The following is an 11,643-nucleotide window of genomic DNA, read 5'->3' as shown; positions in this document are numbered from 1 at the left end:
AACAATGAATTATAATATGTTCCATAATGTTTACAAATAAATAACGTGTTTCGTAGCGCATTAACCTTAGATATAGAACATATATCTTTTATAAAAGGTTAAAATGGTTTAATATGGTTATAACGTGTTTTATCATCTTATAAACCTTTAATATTAGACATATCACGTATGATGTTTTATAAAAGATTAATTTGGTGAACCAAATATTTGTGTATTTTAATTAAGATATTTTTAAGCTCATGTCTTGTTTTATAAAGTATAGATCACACATTTTTTAAAAAGAATACCTTTTTATTATAACCCTTGCGTGTAATGTTTTTGAAAAGCGAACGCTCTTTTCGTTAGGCTTTCTTTTAGCTTTACGTTTGGTGAATGTGGTATGTTATTGAGTGGTGTTTGTTCTTCTTGTTTGTTTGTGTGATATTCAGTGGTTGATCTAGTAGTTAAGAATCAAGATCTATTCAGATCCGTGGAAGAGTCTCAAGTTTTCAATAAGTAAGGCAAGTGGACTTCTCCCTCTGCATACTCTGTTTGATCCCAAACAATACATTTAATAAAGTTTATTCTTTTGGATATATATGCATAATTTGACGGGTTACCTATTTAGATAACCTTTCCAACCTTATTCCTTGATCAAACCTGGGAATTATACTTTACATTAGTAGCTATGCTATTGCTACAACTTAACTTTATGCAGTCACTCCCGCTTATGATATTAATGTTCCAAACTTGGTAAGTTTACATTATGGTTGTTAACCCGATGGTTAAACAAGATTATTGCATATTAATTGGAACATAGAGTGACCACCCGGGAAAACAGTGCTACCATGAGAACTATCATGACTCTGGTCTTGGCTAAATAACTAGGGAAGTCTTATGTTGGGTGTTGGTCGTGGTCGACCGGAACGGGGGCATCTGGCAAGCTCTTATAGTTCCGGCTCAGGCAGATTGGATACGGGCATAGTTCCCAAAGCTTTACCCTGTAGTCTGGACTATAAGTTGGTTACGGTAGGTGTACCTTATGCAGTTGACCATTTCCAGCATTTGCGTAATGAGGACTCTAGGGAGAAGCCTCGTAGTGAGACCTTGGCCATTCACCTCGGAAGTGAATACGGGTCTAGCTAACCCGGGCTAGAAGGGAATCGCGACTCATGGGTAAAGATGCACCACCTCTGCAGAGTGTAAAACTGATATATCAGCCGTGCTCACGGTTATGAGCAGTCTGGACTCCTCAAATGATAATTGAACTTAAAGATGGAAATAAATCAAGATCCGATGATCTGCCAATGGTTTGCTTAAGTGGTTTCACTTAAGTGTTGTTGATATATTCTTATACCTTTGTTTAATGGGAATACTTGGGATTCACACTTATTAGTAAGACAGGTGTTGTTAATAAAATGTGGACCAACTAAAATGCTTACTGCTCAACCTTAGCCTCACCTTGTTACTTTGCATTAGTTTTTCCCCCACTTGCTGAGCCTCGACCATAAGTGAGCTCACCCTTGCTTAATTTTGATCAGAAGTTTGCAGATGAAGATATGATGCTGAACTCCATGGATGCTAGTCTAGTGATACCCCCGGTCATCTTCCTATGGATGGATGTCCTTGTTTTGCTGTACTTTGATGAATAAAGGTTAAGACATTATGTCTGTTCGAAGTGTAATATAATCGTTATTTACGCTTTAATGCATTGTTCTTTTGATATATTACACTTGTGACGTCAACATATGTGTGGAAATAGATCCTGGCACACATAAGTTATGCACCCAGCTCTGCCCTTAGAAACAGGTGTGACAGAAGTGGTATCAAAGCAATGTGCCCGTAGGTCGTTAGATTAGTTAGAAATGGAAAGCCCAGTCAGTCTTTCAAAGCCTGATATATTTTCCTCCATAAAAACTTACTTTATATAAAACCTCGTCTCTTTTATCTTCAACCCTTCTTGTCTGATTCTTCGTCTATCAGAAGGTTCTAATGAGAAGCATTGCAAGATGATCAAGCTAGGATTGCGAAACTTGAAGCGAAGTTTGCCAGAAGAAACCTTTTCGAAGCTATCAACGATGTCCTATTCTCTGTCTTATCCCCACTCCGCAAGAAGTTTTGTTATGGATCCTTTGGATCTATTACCAGACTTCTTGGTTAGGTTGATAGGATTGTTCTTTAGTATTAAGATTTTCAACTAGATCGGTAATGGCGATATTATATTATAAGTGGTTTTCTAATCCCTAATATTGCTATATAACCCTTGACTTCTTATACTTTTGTTTTCTTGCCATTGTATTGTCATCCTTGGACAATATCTACCTTGATATATTAAACTTTTGCCTCTCTACTTTTCTCCTTGATAATGCTTTCTCCCTATTGAATTCTTATACTTTTTCTTTCATGCCATTGTATTGCCACCCTTGCGCAATATCTACCTTGATGTATGAAACCTTTGGCTCTCTACTCCTTGATAATGCCTCTCTATTTTGTCTCTGTAACGCTTTCTCCCTAACTCACTTTATATTTTGGTTGTATCATTTATCCTCACTTTAATAGTTCATGGTTATCTTATTTCACTCTTGGCCACCAACAAATATATCTTGTCTAACTCCTTGATAATTCTTACCCAACTCCTTGATGTTATCATATTTTTCTTATTTCAACCCTTGTCTCACCTTTTGTTTTGGTTGAATGAGCAGAATTGGATTGTGTTGTGCGAGTATGCTTGAATTCATTGTCCTTTGTGTTCATGTTTGATTTGCTTCTTTGTAATGATTGTTGTTGTATTGTGTGACTTTTGTCCACAATGACATCAGTTAGCTAGGAAAAACCTTAGATGGATGGGTTTTCTCTGCTCTCTATAATCTGTCTTTGCTCAACCCTTTCGTCCCTCCCATTATTCCATACCCATACAAATGTCAGACCTTGGAATGTCAACTGCAAGTGATGTCACTAAGTGCAAAGAATGCGGTGTGCTGACAAGTCAAAACAACACTATAAATAAAACAGCTGATGAACAGACCTTCAAGACACAAAAGGATGCACAACCAAACCAACAGACAAGTGACCGTGGAACATGTTGTTGTTGTGAGTACTATGGAATTCCTTGTCGCCAGATCAGTACAAACGAAAGTGAAACTACAAAACAGAAGAACCGAATTTTATTTTCTGGCATAAACAAACAAATGTCTCCCCAAGAACATCTAATAGCAGATTCTCTCGTACCTAATGCCCTATCAGATGATGAATTGCAAAGTATTCCAAAAAGGAAACATCATAAGGATGCCCAGCCCCAAGAGGAATCACAAGAGTGTTACATTGATGGATGGACTATTACTTGCACACAGTTTCAGCCTCGTCGTCACATCAGCTCCAAGAAACAAAAAGGGAAACATGGAAAAAGTCAAGAAATAACTTCAAGAAAAGCTTGCTATCAATGTGGACGTGAAGGTCATTACTTTCGTAATTGTCCTAAGAAGAGTTCACTACAGATCACCTCCGAGATGAAGCTATCTCAGTCTTCAGATATGGAATATGAACAAAAATGCAAAGAAACTTCTACCAACAACGTAAAGACAACTCCACCATGTAACTTATCAAGTTGTGCTTGCTTTGGCTGTGGTGATACCGGCCATCTTGTTAATGGTTGTCCTAAGAAAGATGTGGAGATCAATAAGGTCCAAAAGAAAAGACAACACCCTCAAACCCATGCATCAACAAAGAATAAACAACGGAAAGAGACCAATGGAAAGATAAGTTATGCAGTGACAGGAACCATTCAAAGTGATAATGCAGTAATTTTTGGAACACTAGTCATTCACAAAACCATCGCCACCGTGTTGTATGATCCTCGTATAACACATTCTTTTATCACTGCCCAGTTTGCAACAAAGTATGGTATCTTTAAGTGTCCCTTAAGATCAAGAAAGACCATCAATACACCCGAAAGGAAAATGTTAGTGAACTACATATGTCCGAAAGTAAGTGTTAAAATCAACGGGATAGATTTTCCAGCTAATCTCCTAGTGATAGAATCAATGGGAAAGGATGTGATTCTTGGAAAGAATTGGTTACAAAGGACTAAGGCAGTAATCCAACATACTGAGAGAACCATGTGTTTGGAAACCCCATCTGGAGAAAGAATAGTAGTTGAAGACAATCAACCTCTAGCCCTGATTGGTGCATCTGACAAAGAAGAATAATATATCATTTAGCTAGAAGAAGGAGTATGTCTCACGAAAAAAATGTCAAAGTGTTGCCCCTTTCAAGATTTGTAATAGTGCTAAGTAATATATGAATAAATTTGGAGAATCTTTCGCACCTATTGTGTTTTGCCTCTTTATAAAGAAAATAAAGTGTGGTGTCATCTGCTTTATGCAAACAATATGATGCTCTATTCTAGTTGCCCTAAAATCCCGCTCAAGTCTTTCTCTCAATTTGTGCTCAAAGAAATACTTTTGGATCAGAAAGATGATTTGGATATCATGCTCTGAAATCTATAAAGTTCAAAAGATCTTTGTTAAGGAATATAACACCTGTAAACTCTTGATATATGAGGAAGCTAGAAACCATCCTTGTTCCTTGACTAATCTTGTCATGGAAATCAAAAAGTTGTGTTCACTCTTCATCTTAATGTCATACAAGCCTCTTATGCAGTCTGTCTCACTAATTCTTTTGCCCTCTGACTAGATGATGAACCCCAATGGAAAGGAAGTAAATGGTACCAACAACAATATTCCTACCTTAACGACTATGAACGAGAAAAATGAGTCACCGAGATATCCGATGAATGGAATGAAGAACAACAAAAGAAATAGAAAAATGTTTGGATACATGATTAGTCCCCCTCAACCACAAGCAAAAACCACGAAACACATGGATACCCAAACAAAAGAATCAAGTCAGGCTCAGCTACATGAGATACAGACACCCAATCAACCCTCACCCCCTGTTGGTCAAGCAAAGTTGACTCGCAAGGAACTCAAAGCAAGAGGTGCTTGCTACTACTGCAAAAACAAAGGACATTTTATTCGCGAATGCCCAAAGAAGTGTCTAGACCGACTAGAGAAGAAAGCTGCCAAACATGACATAAGCAATAATCCAGAAGACCCACCATTTTATAAGTATGATGATGAAGGACGCTTGATTAGTATACATTTTGGAGCAAAGAAGTAAGGAAGTTCCTTAAGTTTGGAGGAGTTCAATGTGAACCATGAACCTACGAGTAACCATATATCACCATTGTTTTCTTGCTAGCCTTCCCTAATCTCAAGGACGAGATTCTTTTTAAGAGGGATAGATTTGTAACACTATAAAAGTCAATAAATAAAAATAATACATTTAGTTATTAATGATATTGATGGTAATGAATTTCCTTTTAAGTGTTTGTTATGTATTTGCATTTAAAATAATTTTTTTTATCGCGCATGTTTGATTTTTGGTTATTGAATAACAACTCTTCTTAAATAAAAATTCTAGTAAATAAATAATATAATCAGTCCAAAAATAACTATATTATTTATAAATACTTTTGGTTTAATTACTATAAATTTTAGGGTTATTTAAAAGTATAATTCGAATTTAGAAAAAAAAGAAAAAAAGAAAAAAAAGAAAAAAACTAACCTAATCGCTTTTTGCCCATAAGGCCCAACTCCCTAACCCTAGGAGCCAGCCGCGCGCCCCAGGCTTTCATGGCCGCCGCCGACGCTCCTATGTCGTCGCCTCTGCTTCTCTCTCCCTCTCCTCTCCCGTTTCTCTCGCCTCCCCTGCTCTCTTCCCTGCCTCGCGCCTGCAGCGGCTCCAGCCGAGTGCCGCGAGCCCTGACGCCCCGGCCAGTCCCCGCGCCGAACACCCCGCACAGGCGCCCCTGCAGCGACCCGCGCCAAGCAGCGCCTTGCCGCGCGCGCCATCCTGCAACCCGACGCCAGAGCTTCAGAAGCCGACCCCGCGCAGCCCAGGCGCCGACGTGCACCCTCGTTCCCAGCACGCCAGCGAAGACCGGCCGCGCGACGCCAGCTGCTGCCAGGAAACCGAAGCACCCGAGTCGTCCGTGCGTAAAGGGAGCTTCAATGCCGCCGTTACCGCCTCCATTGATGCGGATGCCATTAATGGCAGCCATGAAGACCGACCCTTCACTTCTCTCCCTCTCCTCTATAAAATCCGACGCCGAGCCCTCTCCTTTTCCCTGCCCAAGCTCGCTCTCTCCTCGTGCCTTCCTCCTCGCAGTGGAGCACGTTCCGTCGCCCGCGCCTTCGCCGATTCGTTGGACCGTCCACACCCCTCGATGGTGTCTGCCACTGCGCTCGCTGTCGACGCCGTTGTGGACGGAAGCCGGAGCAGCGCCCTGCTCGCTATCGTGCCTCGCTGCTCACCGGAGACGTACCCAAACACTCACTGACGATTACGTCGTTCCCTGCCCGTCGAACACTCTCCCTCGTCGACGTTCATCCAAGACCGCCGTTCATCCCAAGGTTGTAATCAACCCCAAAAGTTGATTTATGTTCTAAATCATGTTTTAAATTAATTTATGAATTATTGTTGTAATATTGAGATAATACGATTTAGCGATTCTCGTGTATGATTTTAGAGATCCCGATTTATAAGTGTTGCTAAAATCAAACCCGGTGACAATACCTTGAATATGCGTATGATTTTATAATTTTAAAAATAAGCACGATCACTATTCACTACTTCATTGATTTTTATACTAGAAAACTTTTACATATTTAAATTCGCTTTAGTGTGTGGAGCAATAATCGGTTAGTATTGATATAGGTATTAAGCCATGTATTTACGGTCAAATGAAAATATAGGTTTTACTATTCATAATAAATGAATGTATTCATAAATATAGCACTTAATTACGTAGAATAGTAAAATGCTCCTTTATGTCATAATAACCATGAATAGGTTATTTAAAGTCCCATATAGTTATTTTACAATTAATTCTTAGTATATTAAGGTTAGGAGAATTAAATAAACATTTTTTATGCATATAAATTCTATTTAGAAAAGAAAGGAGAAAACCGAAATAGTAGAATTTTATAATAATATTAAAATAACCTAATTAGACGCTCAAACTTTTCTAAATAAAGTTGATAGTTATGTTAATAAACATAGGTTTCTTACTGATAAAGTAGATAATTTGTTCTAATGTTAAAATGACTTTTAATAGTTATCATATTTAACAAGATTTATTATAGATGTTTAAGTATAGCCGTATTAAATAGAAACTTAAAAGTAATATGTCATATAACTTTTCTAATAATGATATAATGGCTTAATTAAGTACTCACACCGTCATAACTAAAATGATAGTTAATAATATACCAATAAATATAGTATTCATTTTAATTAACTAGATCATTTGTTTCTACAATAGAATTAAAGATAATTAATAGATTAATTATCCTTTATCATAATTTATTAATCAAACCTATAGTCAATTTGCTCTTAACTAGGTTTATGACATGATTAATGATTTTATTTAATCCACATTATATACGAATCACTTAGTTTTCCTAAAGGATAAAATAAAGTAATAAGAATTTAAGTTCTTTTATAACTAAAATATTACTTCATAAATTGACCTTGATTATAACTTTCCTAATAAAGAATATAGGCCATGTACTTTATAATAAAAGATAGTTATTTGTTTATTGCATGAAAACCCACTTAAGGCCCATAACCTGAATCATCATAAAATAGGTGTTTAATAATAATGATCTTTTCACATAAAACTATTTAGACTTGTATCTTAATTTATCACAAGTAAAGGTTTAACAATGAATTATAATACGTTCCATAATGTTTACAAATAAATAACGTGTTTCGTAGCGCATTAACCTTAGATATAGAACATATATCTTTTATAAAAGGTTAAAATGGTTTAATATGGTTATAACGTGTTTTATCATCTTATAAACCTTTAATATTAGACATATCACGTATGATGTTTTATAAAAGATTAATTTGGTGAACCAAATATTTGTATATTTTAATTAAGATATTTTTAAGCTCATGTCTTGTTTTATAAAGTATAGATCACACATTTTTTAAAAAGAATACCTTTTTATTATAACCCTTGCGTGTAATGTTTTTGAAAAGCGAACGCTCTTTTCGTTAGGCTTTCTTTTAGCTTTACGTTTGGTGAATGTGGTATGTTATTGAGTGGTGTTTGTTCTTCTTGTTTGTTTGTGTGATATTCAGTGGTTGATCTAGTAGTTAAGAATCAAGATCTATTCAGATCCGTGGAAGAGTCTCAAGTTTTCAATAAGCAAGGCAAGTGGACTTCTCCCTCTACATACTCTGTTTGATCCCAAACAATACATTTAATAAAGTTTATTCTTTTGGATATATATGCATAATTTGACGGGTTACCTATTTAGATAACCTTTCCAACCTTATTCCTTGATCAAACCTGGGAATTATACTTTACATTAGTAGCTATGCTATTGCTACAACTTAACTTTATGCAGTCACTCCCGCTTATGATATTAATGTTCCAAACTTGGTAAGTTTACATTATGGTTGTTAACCCGATGGTTAAACAAGATTATTGCATATTAATTAGAACATGGAGTGACCACCCGGGAAAACAGTGCTACCATGAGAACTATCATGGCTCTGGTCTTGGCTAAATAACTAGGGAAGTCTTATGTTGGGTGTTGGTCGTGGTCGACCGGAACGGGGGCATCTGGCAAGCTCTTATAGTTCAAGCTCAGCAGATTGGATACGAGCATAGTTCCCAAAGCTTTACCCTGTAGTCTGGACTATAAGTTGGTTACGGTAGGTGTACCTTATGCAGTTGACCATTTCCAGCATTTGCGTAATGAGGACTCTAGGGAGAAGCCTCGTAGTGAGACCCTGGCCATTCACCTCGGTAGTGAATACGGGTCTAGCTAACCCGGGCTAGAAGGGAATCACGACTCATGGGTAAAGATGCACCACCTCTGCAGAGTGTAAAACTTATATATCAGCCGTGCTCACGGTTATGAGCAGTCTGGACTCCTCACATGATAATTGAACTTAAAGATGGAAATAAATCGAGATCCGATGATCTGCCAATGGTTTGCTTAAGTGGTTTCACTTAAGTGTTGTTGATATATTCTTATACCTTTGTTTAATGGGAATACTTGGGATTCACACTTATTAGTAAGACAGGTGTTGTTAATAAAATGTGGACCAACTAAAATGCTTACTGCTCAACCTTAGCCTCACCTTGTTACTTTGCATTAGTTTTCCCCCACTTGCTGAGCCCCGACCATAAGTGAGCTCACCCTTGCTTAATTTTGATCAGAAGTTTGCAGATGAAGATATGATGCTGAACTCCATGGATGCTAGTCTAGTGATACCCCCGGTCATCTTCCTGTGGATGGATGTCCTTGTTTTGTTGTACTTTGATGAATAAAGGTTAAGACATTATGTCTGTTCGAAGTGTAATATAATCGTTATTTACGCTTTAATGCATTGTTCTTTTGATATATTACACTTGTGACGTCAACATATGTGTGGAAATAGATCCTGGCACACATATGCTATGCACCTAGCTCTGCCCTTAGAAATGGGTGTGACACCCTAGTATTCAGAACTATAGTCCTGTGGGTCCGTCAACCGGGGGTCTGGCTCTAGAGAACGGACACCCATCCCCTAGGGTGGTCCGGAGCTGTGTGGTCGCTTATCCTGGTCCCATACCATAAGCCTACGTGCTCCACCACTCTACGACGCGTGTCCTAGTATTTGGAGCTGTGATCTAGGGGGCCCGGACACACAGATTGGCTTCCCGGTCTAAATCCTGCAGGTCCTGTTGCGTGAATCAAAGGATAAAAGATACCAGTTAGTGGGGGTCCTATGGGCGAACTACTAAAGCTTCCTAGCCAAGGTTGTGTGCAGGTCTGGGTCCTAGTCGAGACTACCTCCTGGGGGTCAGGTCATGAATTTTTCTTAAGTATACTGGCCTCCAGCCTCGACATGTCGAGCCTACATACCAGGGGGGCCAGGTACCAGGGAGAAGTTGGTAACAAACGCACACAGCAAAGGCAAATAGCATACAGATAAGTTCTACCACTGTTAGGTTAATACTTCCCAAAAGTATCTTACAAAACCAAAAAATATTACAAGCCACTTCCCAGCGGAACCCTTGCCTTCTCTCAGTAGATTCGACTACTCGTCATCAGCAAGATCCCGCTGGAAGCGCTCGGCCACCAGCTCCACGGCGTCTTTAATGCCCTCCCGGACAGCGTCTTCAGTGTCGGCCACCGGACCAGCGATCACCGGCTCCAAGGATATGGCCGGGTCGTGGCTTCGGAAGCACGTCAGGATGTACTCGACTACCGTCCGGCAGAGTCTGCCGCCCTCGGCCTCTAAGCGGGCGCCCAGGATCTGGTCCAGGCGTCGGAGGCGGTCGGCGATGGAGTCCAGCACCGGGAGCGCGTCGGAGATGGACGTCGATGGCTGTGACACCGGAATGGGACTCACTCCTAGCGGCACCAGTGCAGTGCTCGCCTCGCCAGCCCATGCGGCAATGCGCTGGACCCCGGCGCGCTACTCTGCCTGGAGATCCACGAGTGTCTTCCTCATCGCCTCCACCGCCTGAGGGCCCGGGGCTGTCTGTGCTGCCCGCGTCGCCTCGAACTGGCGGACCCGCTCCCCTAGCTTCCGCTCCTTCTCCTCTAGTGTATGCTCCTTCTCCTCTGCCTCGAGCTCATGATCGGCCAGCAGCTTATTTCGCCTCTCAAACATTTCCTCCCTGAAGGCGAGGTCCTTCTCCTGCCAGGCGAGATCCGCCGCCCGCTTATCCAGGGAGGCATCCTTCTCCTTGAGGTTCTCTTCGGCCAGAGCAAGGCTGCTGGCCCTGTCATCAAGCCCCTGCTGCACCCTCCGCAAGTTCTCCACAGCTGCGGCCTGCTGATCCCGCTGCTCATCCAGCATCTTGTTGTAGGCATTCAGCTTCGCCTGGAGCTCTGAGATGACCTCCTCCCTCTGGTCCAAGTGCACCCCCTTCTTGGCCAGCCTCTTCTCCTTCTGGGTCACCTCCAGCTCCCGGGCAAACACCTTCTGGTGGTCCTTCCGGTAGTCCTTGCGGTCCCGCTCAAGCTCGGACCGCTCGAAGGCGAACTGGCGGGACGCTACCTTGGTGCGCTCCTCCAGCTGGGTACGCCAGTCGCTGAGGCGCTGGTGTTTGGCCTCAAGTGCCTCCCACTCCCGCAGGATCACCGCCACAGTCTCTTGGAGGGCCTGGTGGGCGCGGGACAGCACTCCGGGGAGAGGAACTGGCGCTGCTTTTGGCTCAGCGCCGGATCGGAGTCGCCGCCCAAAAATCACCTCCGTCTCAGCTAGACGTGCCCCCCGCATAGACCTCAATAGCGGCAGCGCGCGCAGCTGCGGCCTCCGTTGCCGCTACCGACGGTGTACTCGACGGCATCACCGTCGTTGAGGCTGTGGCAGCCGTCGGGGTAGTAGGGACCCCCTCCGCCGCTGCGACACCACTTGGTGTTGGCGCAGCCGCAGCCAGACCCACAGCTGGAGCCTGGGGGCCCGACGGCGCTGTCTCGACGGTAGCAGCCGGAGGCGGTGGAGGCACGACCTTGGGAGCAGAGGGGGAGGATGCCCTGACAAGCAAAGGATGGGTTAAGACCTGTCGGCATGTCAGATAGACTAATC

Source organism: Zea mays, chromosome 8 (genome assembly GCF_902167145.1).
Source record: "Zea mays cultivar B73 chromosome 8, Zm-B73-REFERENCE-NAM-5.0, whole genome shotgun sequence".
NCBI classification, from domain to species: Eukaryota; Viridiplantae; Streptophyta; class Magnoliopsida; order Poales; family Poaceae; genus Zea; species Zea mays.
This window is presented reverse-complemented; position numbering follows the sequence as displayed.